This window comes from Gorilla gorilla, chromosome 4 (genome assembly GCF_029281585.2).
Source record: "Gorilla gorilla gorilla isolate KB3781 chromosome 4, NHGRI_mGorGor1-v2.1_pri, whole genome shotgun sequence".
Taxonomy (NCBI): domain Eukaryota; kingdom Metazoa; phylum Chordata; class Mammalia; order Primates; family Hominidae; genus Gorilla; species Gorilla gorilla.
The window spans coordinates 9773012-9786670 of NC_073228.2; the positions used below are offsets into that span (position 1 = coordinate 9773012).

General features: G+C 57.4%; 1 protein-coding gene across 12 annotated transcripts in view; it reads left to right on the forward strand.

The window, feature by feature from the left end:
• The first annotated feature begins 8284 nt into the window (after positions 1–8284).
• Positions 8285–13659, forward strand: part of CCDC57 (coiled-coil domain containing 57) — a 111708-nt gene continuing 106333 nt past the window's right edge. For 4 of the 12 annotated variants that reach the window (XR_010133591.1, XR_010133590.1, XM_063705733.1 and 1 more), the window contains exon 1: positions 8806–8868. The gene's annotated coding sequence lies outside the window, so the exon portion shown is untranslated. Of the gene's footprint in view, positions 8629–8796; positions 8869–13659 lie in introns of those variants that run through there. The other 8 variants (XM_031011642.3, XM_063705736.1, XM_055389362.2 and 5 more) reach the window with 6 other exon arrangements.

Genomic DNA, 13659 nt, shown 5'->3' on the forward strand with positions numbered 1-13659 from the left:
CCAGGCTGGAGTGCAGTGGTGCGTTCTCAGCTCACTGCAGCCTTCACCTCCCGGGTTCACACGAGTCTTCCCCGCCTCAGCCTCCCAAGTAGCTGGGACGACAGGCGAGCACCACCACCACAACCAGCTAATGTTTTCGTATGTTTTTGTACAGACAGGGTTTCACCATGTTGCCCAGGCTGGTCTTTGAACTCCTGAGCTGAAGTGATTCGCCTGCCTCAGCCTCCCAAAATGCTGGGATTACAGGTGTGAGCTGCCGTGCCCAGCCCTTTGTTGAGTTTTACATGTTCTGGGTATTAAACTCTTAACAGATATATGGTCTGTATTTTCCCCCATTCTGTGGGCTGCCTTCACTCTCCTTTGATGCACAAAATTGTATCTTTGTTTCTTATGTTGCTTGTGTTTTTGGTATCATATCAAAAATCTGGGCTGGGTGCAGTGGCTCACACCTGTAATCCCAGCACTTTGGGAGGTTGAGGTGGGCAGATCACTTGAGGCCAGGAGTTTGAGACCAGCCTGGCCAGTAGAAACCTGTCTCTACTAAAAATACAAAAATTAGCCCGGTGTGGTGGTGCACGCCTGTAATCCCAGCTACTCGGGAAGCTGAGGCACGAGAATTGCTTGAACCCAGGAGGCAAAGGGTGCCGTGAGCTGGGATTGTGCCACTGCATGCCAGCCTGGGTGGGCGACAGAGTGAGACTCTGTCTAAAAATAAATAAATAAATAAATAAATAAATAAATAAAATAAATAAATTATGCTTTCTTCTGAGAGTTTTGTGATATTAGCTCTTATGTTTTGTTTGTTGATCTATTTTGCATTGATACTTATAAACGATGTGAGATAGGGATCCAGCATTATTCTTTGCATGTGGATATCCAGTTGTCCCAGCATATTTGTGGAAGAGATCTTTACTTTCTTTTTTTATTTACTTAAATTTTTTTGTTTTAGATAGAGACAGGATCTCACTGTATTGGCCAGGCTGGTCTTGAACTCCTGAGCTCAGGTGATTCTCCCACCTCCACCTCCCAAAGTGCTGGGATTGCAGGCATGAGCCACCATGCCTGGCCGGAATCTATTACTTTCCTAAGGACAAAAATCAGTGTGATCAGCCTGCTTCCATGTTTAAGCTGGAGTGGGTGTGCCAGGCAGGGGCTGCCTGTGAGGCCAGAGGTTGCCCTGGGTCTCCTCTTCCCACTCCTGGGGTGGAGTGGAGCCCTACCCCAGCCCCTCGGCCCCAACATTCAAGCCTCAGCAGGCCAGGAGGTCATCAGCTGGAGGCCTCAGTGGTAGGCATGGAGCAGGAGGCAGCTCTCCTGGGCACTGGGGGAGGAACAGCCTTCCTTGGCAAGAAGGTTTTGGGGTGGCCGTGGAGCCCAGCCTAGGGCATCCAGGCCACGCTGGGCCAACAGAGACAACTCTGTCCCAGGGTCGGGGTGGCAGGTGGCTGGATGGGTGGGGACACTGCCCTCTCCTCTCGGCCCAGCCCTTTGGAGGCTGGGCAAAGTGTGGCCCTCAGAGTCCCCCCAACCTGCTGTGAAAGGCAGCCCCCCCGGCCCTGAGCGTCCAGCATCCTGGAGTGCGGTTTTTCACCTTTCTCCGCTCCACCTGCCCTGTGTCCCACCCCTGCCTCCTCTTGAGCTGGGGGCTGGGGGGTCAGGGTTTCCTCTGCCCTCCTTGGAGCCCACGTCGGCCCTGGGTCTGCCATGGAGGCAGGACTGGAGTGTGGAAGGAGAGGAGTCAAGACTGGAACTCAAGGCTGGGTGGGAACAGCGCAGCCCAGGCTCGCCTGTAGCCCCCCTTCTCAGCGCAGCCCCCCCGCCTTTCAGTGCAGCCCACCAGCCCCCTCTTTGCACCCTTTGGCCTGGCTGCTCCTCCCCAAGTCCGAGACTGAGAGGCGGGTCCAAGCAGTGGGGGAGCAGTCCAGGCAGGGGCCCCAGAACCCCCTGCTCAGGGGCGGCCACTGGCACCTGGGAGGCTGGTGGGGAAGGGCCCCATCAGTCCCCCTGCTAGCTGGGGCCTCCAGAGACACAGCAGGCCCAGGGAGCAAGGCCTCTGGCCTGCGAGACCCTACGGGCGGCCACTGGCTCCTGGGGAGCCCCCACGGCCTGCAAGTGCCTGGGGGTGACCGGACCTTCCCTGCTGTCTAGGGGAGGGTGACTGGGACAGTGTCACCCTCACCGCACAGACTAGCTCCTCCCCCACCCCTTGGAGATGGGTGGGCACCTTCCCAGGTGGCACCAGCAAAGTGTGCTGCTGCCCCACACCCCCTCCCTAGGCCTCCAGGCCAACCCCCAAGTGTCTCAGACCTGCAGGCCCAGCAGGGCTCCATCGCTGCCCTGGCCTCCAGGCCCTGCCTGGCCCCGGGTGTCCTCCTCTTCTGCAGCTTGGGGGCTTCCCCGCGTCTCCTGAGCCCAATGTATGGGCCCCATCCCTGCTCCTCTCCTCCCTGCCCCCACCTGCCTGGGGTGGCCCCATCCACTCTCACGGTCCTTAGGAGCTTCCTCTCACGGTAACCCCGAAACATCCTAGAGCCCAGACCCTCCGAGACCCTCAGTCCTGCTGGGCTCACACTGGGCTGCCTCAGCCTTTCTCTCCCTTATCCTCAACCCCCATGTCCAGTGGCAAGTCCCGTGGTCCGCAAGCCCTAGCGGTGCCCCTGGCGGCTCAGTGAGCCATTGGCATCCTGGTGTCTTGCCCACCCCAGCGCCTGGATGGAACAGATGCAGGTGAGTGACGGGCTTCAGGAATAGCCAGTGCCACCAGCCTGGCCCCAGGCCCTCGTCCCTGCTGCCCATTCTCCACGCACAGCCGGAGGGTACCTTCTGCCCTTCTGCCATGGTCAGCACCAGCCTGGTTTATGCTCTAGCCCTGGCCGGGCCTCTGTCCTCTCTTCCTTGGCCTAGAACATCATTCAGGTATCACCTGCTTTGGTGGTCCTGGTGCGGCCTCCCTGACCAAGCTCCACCTGCACACACCCTCGGCACCTTACACATGGCTCCTTCAGGGCTCTGTGCACCCCTGCGCTGTTGACAGCTGCCTTCTTCCTGCATTTCTCCTCCTCCAGTGACCTCCTGGGCTTGCCAAGGCTGTCCACCCCCGAGTGACCGAGGCTGGGCTCCCCTTGGCCGTCCACCCCCCAGTGACCGAGGCTGGGCTCCCCTTGGCCGTCCACCCCCCAGCGACCGAGGCTGGGCTCCCCTTGGCCGTCCACCCCCCAGTGACTGAGGCTGGGCTCGCCTTGGCCGTCCACTCACCAGGGTTACCCAGAGCTTGTCATGCTGGGACTGCAGCTACCCTACGTCTCAACCTGGAGCATCCCAGGTCGAGAAGCAGAGGTCGCCACCTGCCAGCCCCTGCTGTGGCCTCGTGTCCAGCCCCATCCTGGCACATGGAGGCACAGGGAGGTTCTGAAGTGCCCTTGGCCTTCACCAGGCCAGAGCCAAGGACATGAGGACAGCAGCCAGGCTGTGGCTGGAGGCCTATGGGGCCGGGGGCCTGGGGAGTGGGGCCGGGCTGTGTGGCAGGATCTGTGCCTCTTGCCTGAGGGGGAGGGCAAGGCCTTGCCCAACCTTCCTGTCCGGCCAGGACCGCAGGCCCCGCAGCCAGTGACTCAGCACTGAGAACTCAGTGGAACTTCCTGGGGGGTTGGGGAGGGGCATGGGGCCTCTGACAGTGCCCGTCCCTTGCCCCTTGCCGCAACACTGGCTCAGGAACCGCCGTTTCCACACTGTCGGCGGCCGGGGTCCAGCCCCGTCCCTTCCAGAGGCCACGTGAGCCCCTTAGCTTCCCCAGCCTCAGTTTCCTCACTTTTACCCCAAGACAGGAGGACTTTGTGGTCTCTACGTGACGTGGTTACAGTGTGGAAATGCCGTGTGTCCCCCAGGGTCCCCCCGGCTCCCTCAAAGCACCTCCTGCTCACAGGCTGCTGTCCCTGCAGTGGACAGGGCAGCCGAGGAAGGTGGATGCCAGGGCACCTTGGCTCCTCTCCTTCTGGACGAAGCTGGCCTTGGGAGGACAGCCTGGCTTGGAGCCCCCTTGGGTGCCCACCCACTGGGTGGCACGGCCTGTTCCACACCAGCCTCGAGGGAGCATCCCCTGGTCCTGCCCGTGTCCACAACAGGATCCCTGGCAGCACTGGCCCTGCCTCCAGGTCTTGACCTCCAGGAAGTGGCTGTGGTCACGGCCGCTGTGGGGCATGTCTGACGCCGCTGTCCGGCTCCTGGTCCCATCTGGACAGTGCCAGTCTTGCTGGTCTGTTCCTGGAGGGTCTTCCTGTCCAGAGGAGCCTCCCTGCCTCCAGCCCTCAGCCAGGAGTCAGTGCCCACCCCCCTCCTCCTGGAGCAGCCAGACACCGAGGCCCGCCCACACCCACCGGGCCCTTTCATTTCTTGGCTCCTCTCTGGCCTCAGGACCTGGGAGCCAGGCAAATGGTGCCCATGGTCACCCTTTCAGCTGAGCCACACGCCCGGGTGCCCCAGGGACAGAGCAGGGCGTGCCACAGGCACTGGCCAGATCCAGATCGGAGCAGGGCCCGCCCACACCCACCGGGCCCTTTCATTTCTTGGCTCCTCTCCTGCCACAGGGCCTGGGAGCCAGACAGATGGAGAAGTTGCCTCTGCAAATCTGACGTGGGCATTCCCCAAACCTGAGAGGAAGTGGCTTGCTCTGGCCCATGCAGGCTGGTGCCCAGGCGGGGGCCCCCGCACCACTTGTCCTGGATCCCTGTGCTTTTAGGGCCCTGCAAGAGGCCTGGAGGCCTCAAGCAAGCAGCTTTTGGGGGCTCCCATGGTGAGGTCTGCCACCAAGGTTAGTCTGTGTTCTGGGAAGCAAGAGCCTCAGCCCACACCTGCGCCCTCAGCCATGGCCTTCTGACCTTCCTCTCACCCTCCCTTGTTTACCCCACTCAGTGACATGGGGCTGCCTGACACCCAGATGTGTGTTGACATCTGCTCTGGGCTGGGTGGGGCATAGGTGCCAGGAACGCAGCTGGGAGCAGGACAGCCAGTTCCCCACCCACCTTGCTCTGCCACAGAGGCATGGGAGGGTCAGGTCCTGGCCGTGTCACTCACCGGGGCACCAGGAAGGGCCCTCGGCCTCCACTGTTGTGGCACGATGAGGGTGGTTGCAGGATGGCCTGGGGGAGCCAGCACTGGGGGCTGTCAGCCCCACACAGGTCCAGGGCTGAATGGTGGTCCCCAAAGAAATAGGATCCAGTCGTAGCCACTGGTCCATTAGAATGTGGCTTGAGAATAGGGTCATCGCCGATGTAATTGGCTGGGTGGTCCCGCTCCAGCGTGATGGCGTCCTGAGAAGGGCAGCACACGGAGACAGAGACACAGGAGAAGCCGCATGATGGTGGATGTAGGGGCGGGAGGGGGCGATGTGGCTGCAGCCAAGGGCGCCGAGGCTGGAAGGGTTAGGTGCCTGTGGTCCCAGCTACCTGAGGCCAAGGTGGGAAGGATTCTCCCATAGGGCTTCTGGAGGGGCCATGGCCCAGCCGACATCCTCAGCTCTCCTGAACTGGGAAAGAAGAAAGGACCAGTTTGGGGTTCTTTGTTTTGGAGGCCCAGGCCCTGGCACACACCCTGTCTGCCTTCCACCTGTGAGTCCTGCTGGGTGCTGGAGGCCAGGAGTGAAGTGAATGTGGTCTCCCTCAGCCAACTCCCGGCCACCTGCACTGAGAGTGCCCAGGTGGAGCCCAGCTGGGGAGCTGGGCAGGGAAGGAGGGGGAGGGGTGCTGCAGTGCAGGGGGTCAGGGAAGGAGGGGGAGGGGTGCTGCAGTGTGGGGGGTCAGGGAAGGAGGGGGAGGGGTGCTGCAGTGTGGGGGGCAGGGAAGGAGGGGGAAGGGTGCTGCAGTGCCAGGGGGCAGGGAAGGAGCGGGAGGGGTGCTGCAGTGTGGGGGGGCAGGGAAGGAGGGGGAGGGGTGCTGCAGTGCCTGGGGGCAGGGAAGGAGGGGGAGGGTGATGCAGTGTGGGGGGGCAGGGAAGGAGGGGGAGGGTGATGCAGTGTGGGGGGGCAGGGAAGGAGGGGGAGGGGTGCCGCAGTGTGGAGGGGATTCAGTAGGTGTAGCCTCGGGCCTGAGCTGACGGCGGGCATTCTGGGACCGTGGAGCTCAACCCAGCTGAACGGCCCTCGAATCAGAGCACAGGCTGTGAGGGCCCCGGGTGGGACCAGACCGGCCTGCCCCACAGCTTCAGGAACCAGGCAGTGCCTGTGGCACACCCTGCTCTGTCCCTGGGGCACCCGGGCATGTGGCTCAGCTGAAGGGGTGACCATGGGTGCCATGCTGCTGACTTGGGCCAGCACACGATTCCAGGTCCAGATACCCATGACGTGACAAATGACCTGCTAGGGCGGCATAACTCAACACCACAGCCTGGGTGGCTTAAACGACATTTATTTTCTCACTTCCGGAGTCTGGATGTCAGGGATCAGGCTGCCGGCAGGGTGGGTTCCTCCTGAGGCCTCTCCATGGCTTGCAGACGGCACCCTCTCCCTGCGTCCTCATGTGGCCTCTCCTCTGTGTTCTCACTCCTGGTGTCTCTTCCTCTTCTTTTAAGGACAACAGTTCAGGGTCCCACCCTTAGGACTCACGTAACTTTAATTACCTTCTTAGAGGCCCTATCCATAACACATGTGTTTAGAGGTTTTTTTTGGAGACAGTCTTGCTCTGTCACCCAGGCTGGAGTACAGTGGTGCGATCATAGTTCACTGCAGCCTCGAACTGCTGTGTTCAAGTGATATTCCCACCTTGGCCTCAGGTAGCTGGGACCACAGGCACGTGCCATCACACCCGGTTAATTAAAAAAAATTTTTTTTGGCCAGGCATGATGACTCACACCTGTAATCACAGCACTTTGGGAGGCCGAGGCAGGCAGATCACTTGAGGTCAGGAGTTTGAGACCAGCCTGGCCAACATGGCAACACCCCATCTCTACTAAAAATACAAAATTAGCTGGGCATGGTGGCAAGTGCCTGTAATCCCAGTTACTCAGGAAGCTGAGGCAGGAGAATCGTTTGAACCTGGGAGGCAGAGACTGCAGTGAGCTGAGATCACGCCGCTGAACTACAGCCTGGGCAACAGAGCGAGACCCTGTCTCCCGAGCTCAAAGGATCCTTCCTTTGGCCTCCCAAGGTGCTGGGTTCACAGGTGTGAGCACTGTGCCCGGCCCACACATGGGTTCCTATAGATCCTACTTTACAGGCAGTGACACTGAGGCATGCAGAGCCGGGATACAGACCAAGCAAGTCCTGGCTCCTCTTCTGGGTGTCCCAGCCCGTCTCGGACACCCACGCTTACCCAGGCCTGGTGGCTGCATCGTGGACATGGGGGCAAGGCAGCTCTCTGGGTGGGCAGAGGCAGGAGCTGAGGCAGGGATGTGGGCATCCTTTTGGGTACATCTAGTCCTAGAGCTGATCCAGGGGCCAGTCAAATGTGCAGCCAAAGTCGGGTCAACCCCAGCACTGTCCTGTGGGTGGGGGTAGCAGGGAGCCAACAGTCCAGGCCCTATATCCTGTTCTAATAGAGTGACAAGTCTGATGAGGCTGGGGGTGCACAAGCACTGAGAAGGCAGCAGGACAGGGAGCCAAACACACGGGGTGGTGGGGGAAACCAGGGAGCTGGACACACGGTGGGGGGGGGGTCCTGGGAGTTGGACACATGGGCCAGGTGGGGGGTCCAGGGAGCTAGACACAGGGGGTGGGGAGGGGAGTCCAGGGGACTAGACACAGAGTCGGGGGTGGGTCCAGGGAGCCGGACATACACATGGGGTGGGGAGGGGGCATCCAGGGAACCAGGTCTAGGCAGAGGCAACTGGCGCAAAGGACCTGAGGCAGAAGAGGGTTTGGTGTGTGAGGCGGGACTGAGGACAGTGGACGAGGGAGACAGCTCTACCAGGACGCATGGGTCGGGGAGGACGGGCTGCAGGGTGCCTGGGCTGCAGGCACGGCACGGAGAGGAGTGATCCAATGTTAACAATGTGGGTGGAGGATGACACCAGACCCCTGGCTTATTGCCCCACCAGGGGAATTCCCAGACACCAAACACCCCCTCCACTCCCACGCAGAATTGCGGGCTGAGGGTTCGGGTGAACCAGGCTGCTCTGTCCCGGGGCCGGGCTCTGTTCATCCATCCGCAGATGGATAAGGACACGTGCCTTCTTTTGAGGATGTGAATGGTTGGGAATGGCTGTGCCTGAGGATGTTGTTCCCACAGGATGGTGGCGGCGACTTCGGGCCTCGGTCGGTCCCGACCCCGCTCCTTCCCCCAGTTCCCTAATCAGGGTCTGAGCGACCGCGCGCACGGCCCCGGGGCCCCGCCGGTCTCCGAGCCCGTGGGCAGCGCCGGGAACTCGTGCCCCGGTGGCCGCAGCCGACCCTTAGGCAGGACTTCGTGGCGCCCCCGGCCCGAACAGACCCCCACGGGCAGCCTCGGCCGCCCCGTGCTCCCTTCATCTCAGGGCAAAAGCTCAAGTCAACCCTTTGGGACAGCGAGCCGGGCGGCCTCAGGAAGCCGGCGCCTAGGGACCTTCGGCCGGGCCGGGGGCGGCGAAGGTGGGGGCGCCTCGCGCGGCGGAACCCGCCGTCCCCATAGCCCGGAGCCCCGTCCGGAGTCGCCCCGCTGACCGGTGAGGAGGCCGGGCTCCCTCCTTCGATCTGCGGCGGCGGTCGGGTCGGCCGGGGCGCCCCTCGGGACCGGGCGCAGCGCGGAACCCGGCGGGGCGGGAGGGGCCGGAACCTAGCGCCAGGGACCACGTTTCCTGTCGGCGGGACCCGAGCGCTGCACCGAGCGCAGCCGGACGCGGCCGACTGACCCGGTCGCTGTGGCAACGCGGCGGGACCGGGCAGCGCTGCTGGCTGGCGTTCGGGTGAGGCGCCGGCGGTCGGCGTGGGAGGCGTGGGAGGGGTGGGGAGCGCCGCTCCGACCACTCTTCCTGTAGAAAACCCCAGCAGTTGCCGTCCTGTCGGACGCAGCGCTTTGGTGGGGACCTGGAGCGCGAGGTCGACCCTCAGAGCTCGGCCAGGCCCGGACCGGGGATCCCCTCGCGGAGGCTGCGGCGGGGCGGGGCGGGGATTGCGGCCGCTTGGAGCGGGAGCGTTCCCTCGGTCGCCCCTGGGTGACCTGGGGCGGTGGGCGCTGCCGACCAGGGCCCCGCAGCCCCGGGAGAATTCCCCGGGTTCCGCCGCCGGCAAGGACGGCTCCGCGCCCAGGCAGCCTTACAGTGTCTGAGTTTAAAAAAAAAAAAAGAGAGAGAAAAAAGGCCGGAGGCGGTGGTTCGCGCCTGTAATCCCAGCACTTTGGGAGGCAGAGGCGGGCAGATTGCTTGAGGCCAGGAGTTCGAGACCAGCCTGGCCAACATGGTGAAACCCCCTCTCTACTAAAAATACAAAAATTATTGGGCGTGGTGGTGCGCGCCTGTAATCCCAGCTACTCGGGAGGCTGAAGCAGGAGAATCGCTTGAACCCGATGTTGTAACCGAGGGAGTTATAGAGAGAACGCCACACTCTGAGACTAACTCAGGAGTCCTTTATTGCCAGCGACTGAGAGACTGCTAGAGCTGCAAATTCCCTCGGCCCCGAAGAAGGGGCTAGATTTCTTTTGATACCTTGGTCTAAATAGAGGAGGGGAGGGTAGCTGAAGCGATTTTTTTACAGAAGCAGAATAGGCAAACAGTTAAAAGATAAATGGTTACAGAAACAGTTACAGGAAAATAAACAGTTCCAGGTACAGGGGCTTAAATTATCACAAGGTGATAAACGCAGGGGCTTTGGGTACCATCAACCGAGCGCGTTCCCAGGAGCTGCTGGTACAGCTTGCTCCAGTTTCTTATCAGTATCTTATCAGTAAGCGCATTCCTGGATGTACTTGGAGTCAGCTTGCCCCAGTTATGTCCTTAAGGGACGGGGACAAGGGGCTGCAAGCGAAGAAACCAAAATGGTGTCTGTCCGGCCCGCTCAGCTAAGAGAGTCAGTCAGGTTAAAATAAGGTAGGGTATCACACCGAGAGGCGCAGGTTGCGGTGAGCCAAGATCGCGCCATTGCACTCCAGTCTGGGAGACAAGAGCGAAACTCGGTCTCAAAAAAAAAAAAAAAAAAAAAAAAATTATCTGTAACTTAGAAAAATGATACAAAAGGAGCACAGATTTCCCGTGTGCCTTTTGCCCAGAGCCCCTAGAATGCTGACCTCTTACAGAACCACAGTTCATTCAGCAACATGCAGACGCTGGCGTTCATGTTGATATCATCCCATGATCTGGTCTCCAGTATTTATTCTTGCTTAGCAGCTACCTCATGGATGACTTTACCGTGGTCCAGGATCCAATGATGAGTCCACTATTTTATAAAATGCCCCCCAGTTCGGGGGCATTTCTCTGATGTTTTCTCGTAATTGATTTCATATTACTGATTTTCGGCAAGAAAACCTCAACAGGGAAATTGTGCCCTTCCCAGCGTCTTACGAGACACAGGATGCCCCTGGCTGTTGGTGCTAGTCACGTCCTGGGGGCTGAGGTGGTGTCTGCCAAGTGTGTCCATAAAGTTAGGGTCCTTCCCTTTGTAAATAATAAATATTTTGTGGGGAAATATTTTGCCACTATGTAAAAGATGTTGTTTCTTTCTTTCTCTCTTTTTCTTTTTCTTTTTTTTTTTTTTTAAGACGGAGTCTCTTTGCCGCCCAGGCTGGAGTTCAGTGGCGCAATCTCGGCCCACTGCAACCTCCGCCTCCTGGGTTGAAGTGATTCTCCTGCCTCAGCCTCTCAAGTAGCTGGGATTACAGCCGCCCACCACCACCCCCAGCTAATCTGTGTATTTTTAGTAGAGACGAGGTTTCGTCATGTTGGTCAGGCTGGTCTCAAACTTCTGACTTCAGGTGATCCACCACCTTGGCCTCCCAAAGTGCTAGGATTACAGGTGTGAGCCACCGTGCCCGGCCTTTTTTTTTTTTTAATTAATTTTATTCTTTTGAGACTGAGTCTGTTTCTCTCTCGCCCAAGCTGGAGTGCAGTGGCTTGATCTCGGCTCACTGCAACCTCTGCCTCCGGGGTTCAAGTGATTGTCCTGCCTCAGCCTCCTGAGCAGCTGGGATTACCAGCGCCTGCCACCATGCCCGGCTATTTTTTTTGTGTGTGTGTATTTTTAGTAGAGACGGGGTTTCACCATGTTGGTCAGGCTGGTCTCGAACTGCTGACCCCAAGTGATCCGCCCGCCTTGGCCTCCGAAAGTGCTGGGATTACAGGCCTGAGCCACAACGCCCAGCAAGATCTTGTTTCTAACCATACTTCTGTCACTAATTTTAGCACCCATGAGTGTTTCCCCAAAATAACTGTTAATGTGCTATTTGTTAAATGATTTTTCTGTTTCCATTACTCCTACATTTATTAGTTGGGATTTTCCTATAAGAAAGAACCATTTCTTCTCATCATTTTTCTATTCAGTTATTGATTTTCATTAGTGTGTGTATATATATGTACATATATATATATATATATATATATATATATATATATATATATTTTTTTTTTTTTTTGAGATGGAATCTCACTCTGTTGCCCAGGCTGGCGTGCAGTGGCGCGATCTCGGTGTTGGTACAAGTCTCACTCTGTCGCCCAGGCTGGAGTGCAGGGGCGCGGTCTCAGTGTTAGTACGAGTCTCACTCTGTCGCCCAGGCTGGAGTGCAGGGGCGCGGTCTCGCTGTTAGTATGAGTCTCACTCTGTCGCCCAGGCTGGAGTGCAGGGGCGCGGTCTCGGTGTTAGTGCGTCTTTTTATTCCATGGATTCTAACCCATTACTATCACATACTTTGTTGCTCACATTATCCAGATTGAGGTGTTAGGAGCCCCTTCTAGTTGGCCTCTCTGTCCTTATAGCACGTCCCAACCTTCTGGAGCATTTTCTTTCTTTCTGGCACCACAGAATTCAGGCTCATCTTATGCTTGCCTTGACATATCCCAGAATCAGTCATTTCTCCAAGGAGCCCTGGTTCCTTTTAGTTTAGAAGGTAGTGTTTAGAAACCAAGATCCCAGTACCAGATAGACATATTGCTACCGGGATGCCATTTCTTCTTGGCTTTCTTAATGGCTAGAGCTAGGAAACGTGTGTTTCTATACACTATACACATGCAAATCTATTTCAGTATATCTGTGTCTCTGTATATATTAAAAACTGTGGCTGGGTACAGTGGCTCACGCCTGTAGTCCCACCACTTTGGGAAGCTGAGGGGGGAAAATCGCTTGAGGTGAGGAGTTGGAAACCAGCCTGGCCAACAAAGTGAGACACCCATCTCTATAAAAAATTATAAAATAAATTAGCCAGCCGTGGTGGCGTGTGTCTGTAGTCCCAGCTACTCTGGAGGCTGAGGTAGGAGGACCATCTGAGCTCAGGAGTTTGAGGCTGCAGTGAGCTATAATCATGCCACTGCACTGCAGCTCGGGTGACAGAGTGAGATCCCATCTCAACAAACAACAAACACAAAAAAAACCTGTGAGTTTATTACAAGTTACCCGCTTGCAATCAAGTTAGGTTCACCTGTTTCTACTTCATTTTGAGTCCTTACTGATTTTAAGTTTTTTTGTTTTCTGTTGTGCTTTGTTTTTGGCACGTGAAACATGTATACGTGGTTCTAAAAGTCCGCAAAGTCTAAACTCAACTACAAGACTTCGACTTCAACTTCTATTTCTCATTTACTCACTTTTTTTTGGCAAATGCACATTCAAAGAAAACAGCCCTTCATGTTCCTTCGTGGTGGTGGTGCCCCTCTTCTCCAGCAAGTGCCAGTGACAGAATTCAGACCTACTGCCCATCTCTCTTATTTCAGTTTTAGAAATGGCTGTGGCTACTCTTCGGCAGTCAGTGGAGGAAGTGAAAAAAAACATGGGGTCACAGGTACATAATTTTTGTCCCCTGGACCTATTTAAAGAGTAGATGAGAGGCTGGGTGCAGTGGTTCACACCTACAAGTACGTGGGAAGATCGCTTGAGCTGTAGCTTTTAGATGGGCATTTGAGGCTGCAGTGAGCTGTGATTGTGCCACTGCACTCCATCCTGGGCGACAGACTGAGACTCTGTTTCAAAACAAAAGAGTAGATTACTGAATTTGGCCTCCCAGAGGGCTGAGCAGCACTCTCTGGAATCCAAGAGGGGCCACAAGAGCTAAATTCAGTACATTTAAAGGTGAGAGGATCATTTGAGGACAGGAGTTCAAGACCAGCCTGGACAATATAGTGGAACCCCATCTCTACAAGAAATTAAAAAAAAAATTAACTGGGCATGGTGGTGCCTGCCTGTAGTCCCAGCTACTCAGGATGCTGAGATTGAGTCCTCTGTCCTGAGTACAAAGTGAATGAGCCACCCCGGACCTGCCTTCCAGTCCCAGAAAGTGTCTTATAAGTTAAGGGTATTAGGCCGGGCGCGGTGGCTCACGCCTGTAATCCCAGCACTTCGGGAGGCTGAGGCGGGTGAATCATGAGGTCAGGAGTTCAAGACCAGCCTGGCCAAGATGGTGAAACCCCATCTCTACTAAAAGTACAAAAATTAGCCGGGCATGGTGGTGGGCGCCTGTAATCCCAGCTACTTGGGAGGCTGAGGCAGGAAAATAGCTTGAACCCAGGAGGTAGAGGTTGCAATGAGCCAAGATCGTGCCACTGCATTCCAGCCTGGGCAAG